Below are 4,304 nucleotides of genomic sequence, written 5' to 3' on the forward strand. Positions count from 1 at the left end.
ACATCAAGATGTCTGAAATTGTTCTTACTTACCCTGTCATCCCCTTTATAACCCACAATTGAAATCTTGGCAATGGTAGGTCCCACATTCTAGCCTGAGGTTGATTTATATGATTGCCTTTTCACTCACTTTGCAAAAGATATATCCAGATATCAGAATGATGTCAGGTGTTCTACCCAGAACTGTGATTTTGGCTGATAGTCCTATCAAGAAATCTGGGTAACGTGTACATGCCAACCTTCTTTGTAAGTCAGATGTTTTGTCAGTTGTACTTTGAATCCAGAGGCAAACTTCTGATTGAAAAACCTCAGAATATGGAACATATTACTCTTTCATTAGATTTCTCCATTAAAGCATCTTTTTCAAGATACCCTTTTCCTGTTGCCCCTGTTTCCTTCATGAAAGTACACTAGAACCTTGCTGCAATGCCCTGGGGTTCATGTTATGGAACTACCTAAAAGGAAGCACCATTTTATAACAAAGACCCCTTTGGTACTGTGGTAACTAAACCCTGATGGATGGGGCCCAAGCCAACCTTGCCTTATACCAAATTCTTATTTATAGCAACTAATGAGGTTTCAGTGTATATTGTAATGTTAAAAATAATAAACAGAAAGCTTTCTAAATGAGAGACTCAAACAGCTATACAAACACTAATTCTTAAATCAAGCCTATCAGGTTATATAAGCACACATTCTCTCCATTCTACAGCTGGAGAAAAAGTAGACTCATATATTTGAAGCTAGAAGAGAGTTTGGATATCATTTAGATCAATCTGTCATTATAGATCTTAGAAGAGTGAATTCCACTGAAACTAAATGAAATGTCCAGAAACATACAGGTAGTCAAAAGAAATAACTAGTCTGGAGCTCAAATGTAAGTCCCTAAATTAAAATTCAGAGTTTTTTGAATGAGAGAATTTTAGGGTTGAAAGGCAACTTACAATCCAAACTTTTACACGTAAAGAAACTATGGTTTAGATAAGGAAAAGGTCAAAGTCTCACATCAAGAAAAGTTCCAGTTTTAGAATTCATCTTCAGAACTTTCCTATTGGTCTGCCTGGGATATTTGGAACATTCTTCTTCCTCATCTCACTCTTTTGAAATCTTTCTCCTTCAAGGAAAAACTAATTTGTCATCTCTTCCATGTAAGTTTTCCTAAAAATGTTCTTCCCCTCTTCAAATTTTCCTGATATATTTTATCCCATTTTCTCCTTTTTTTATCATTCTGTTTTGTTTATTTCTATCCTCATAGATTTGTAAACGTTTCGAGGATAGAGTATTTGTCAAGTTTTTTAATTTTGTATCCCTAGGACACATCACAGCATATTACATTGGGACAATGCTTAAGAAATGTTTTCTGGAATGAGTTGTGTAGTTAATGTCAATATGTACTAAAACCTGAACTTTTACCTTTTTTTCCCAACTCATTGTTCCAGTTCTGCTAAGAAGAACATGTTTCCCATCTTTTGGCCTAGAAATCTAGGAATCATCTTTAACCCTTTCCCTTTATCTGACCTGTCACCAAGTCATGCCTTTTTTCTTCAAACCCAATCAATGCAATGATAAATGATTTATCTAAGATGAAGAATGGGATAAACCCTTTTAGACATGTACAGTGTGAGATTTAATTTTACTTGATTGTGCATATTATTTCAAATACTTTTTATAAAGAATTTTCTTTAAAATTAGGTGTAAGCATTAAAAATGCTTTATAAGTGAAAAAATCCTCAAAATGCTTTTTTTGCATTTCTATTTCTAATATTTTAGCTTGAACTTTTATTGCTATAGATATTCATGAATTTTTATGTTAGTAGTTTAACTAATATAATTAAATCACCCTACCTTCAATCACTTTCCTCCTGTATGCCACTGCCAGACTAATTTTCTTATAGCTTTAGTTCTCTAAGGAGCTATAGGAAACCATGGATGTTTAGGAAAATGTCTTCAAAATCATAAAGACTTTGGAGGATGCTTTTTTTTCCTGAAAAACTTTTTTATTGTGGGTGAAGAAGCAGGGAAGCTGGACAATTTAGATGATTCCAATCTTGTTGGCAACATCTAAAGCATCATGGTCTGGAGCAAGTCAGAGATAGGCTTTCTTCTCTCCATCAGACTGGATCAGTGTGTTGACCTTTGCCACATCGATGCCATACAGCTTCTTTACCGCCTGCTTGATTTGGTGCTTGTTGGCCTTGACATCCACAATGAAGACGAAGGTGCTATTATCCTCAATCTTTTTCATAGAAGATTCAGTGGTCAAGGGGAACTTGATGATGGCATAGTGCTCTAGCTGTTTCTCCAAGGGGCACTTTTCCGAGAGTATTTTGGCTGCTTTCGAAGTCTGAGTGTCTTGGGTCTCTGGAAGGTGGGGGACATTTGTATCTTCTTCTTTTTGTGGCTGTGGACACCCTTCAACACCTCCTTCTTGGCCTTCAAGGCCTTGGCCTTCGCTTCTGTCTTGGGGGGGGATGATGGTTTCCTTCTTGGCCTTCGGCACCATCTTGGGGGGAAAGGATGTTTGGAGGACTTTCTTTGGAAGTTAGAAATTGATTATTTTGTAAATATAGAGAATGAATTTTATATAGAAAATTGCTTAAAGGCACTCAGAATTGTTTGTTTTTAGATCTTTTTAATTTTAGAAAGAACTTCTATCAAAGAGTTAGAGAATAGAAAATGGGTACATAACAGGAATGAAATGATGAAGAGAATAGGCTAACAGTTGTGGAAGTTGTGGGAACTATTGAGATTGATGTCCAGTCAAATCCCCTCACCACCAGAAGAGAGTGTTGGAAAAGATTCCTCCCAGAGTGCACATTTCTAACTTTTTATTTCCCCTATTGCTTCCCAACACCTGAGAGCAGGACAGAGGCTAGAAGAAAAATATGACTCTATATATGAGCTTTATCATAGTCTTCTATACTTTATGTAAATGTTTATCTTTATTTCTGTTACTTGATATTTCTAATAAATCATATGAGCATTAGCAGTGAGATTGTCTAAACTTTTACATTAGAAAGGACATTAGCTTATGAGAGAAAAGATTTCCTTAGTTGCACTCCAGGGTGAAAATGAGTTTCTGTAATTCTGGATATTTAATGAAAATATTCTAAAATATACCCTACTAGTTTTGCTTTTGAGCTCAGAAAAATAAAGAGAATTATTTAGAAGAACCGATATCTTAGAGGGTTATAGGTAAGCATGATTGTCCCTGAGCACATCTGAAAAGAATTATTCATAGCCTATATCACACATCCACATACCACATTGCTGTATTCCTTAAGCATCATTTTTATTATATTTTTTTTTCCTCAAGAACCAGCAATCTCTCCCTATTTTTTTAGGTTTTTGCAAGGCAAATGGGGTTAAGTGGCTTGCCCAAGGTCACACAGCTAGGTAATTATTAAGTGTCTGAGACCGGATTTGAACCCAGGTACTCCTGACTCCAGGGCCGGTGCTTTATCCACTACACCACCTAGCCACCCCTCTCCCTATTTCTTATAACATCAAGTTTGTACTCATCTCCTTGGTCCTCTGGTTCTATTCAAACTGTGTTCTCCTCATTGCCTCCATGTGCCATTTTCATGCTTTGCCTTTATTGTTTACTTCAACATCTTTTATTCCTTCTCTTCTACCTATTCTAACTTTGGTATAATGATTGGAAAACTGAAATTGGTGTCAAAAAATCCTTTGCTGGATCTTTCTTTTGAAGTCTTTCAGTTGTGTGAACATAAGTAAGTCTTAAATTCATGTGGACTTGATTTCCTTGTTTAAATTACTGTCTACCTCACAAGGTTATTGTGAAGAAAATATTTTCTAATCCTTACTGCTATTTGAGTAGATGTTACTATTACTCACACTTTAAGGCAACCTTCCATAATCCTATGAAGTTTTCTCTAGGCATTTTAACTTTTATTTATTTATTTATCTGTTATATAATATAACAGTTATGAATTATAGTCAGGTCCAGACATTTTAGATTTTTAATTCTCCATTTGCTTCAAGTGAATTTTTTCTTCTTTAGTGGACTTTTAAGGTTTGTGAAAGAATCTCCCATAAGGTGCTGTTGAAAGAGTTTGAGATTATGACCATTTGATCCCTTGTAACATTAAATCTAAAAAATGTACATATAGACAGACATACAGACAGATATAGATAGATAGATAGATAGATAGATAGATAGATAGATAGATAGATAAATGATAGATGTAATCTGGACAAATTTTTTATAGTCATGCTGTGTGATCTTACCTTGGCACATTGATAATTTATATAGTGGAGTGGGTACTGAGGTAGTATGATGAA

At 35.1% G+C, this 4,304-nt stretch overlaps 1 pseudogene; it reads right to left on the reverse strand.

Moving 5' to 3' along the window:
• Positions 1–2,085: 2,085 nt before the first annotated feature.
• LOC141499376 (large ribosomal subunit protein uL23 pseudogene) lies at positions 2,086–2,502 on the reverse strand (annotated as a pseudogene).
• Between the last annotated feature and the right edge of the window lie 1,802 nt (positions 2,503–4,304).

This window comes from Macrotis lagotis, chromosome X (assembly GCF_037893015.1).
Source record: "Macrotis lagotis isolate mMagLag1 chromosome X, bilby.v1.9.chrom.fasta, whole genome shotgun sequence".
NCBI lineage: Eukaryota > Metazoa > Chordata > Mammalia > Peramelemorphia > Peramelidae > Macrotis > Macrotis lagotis.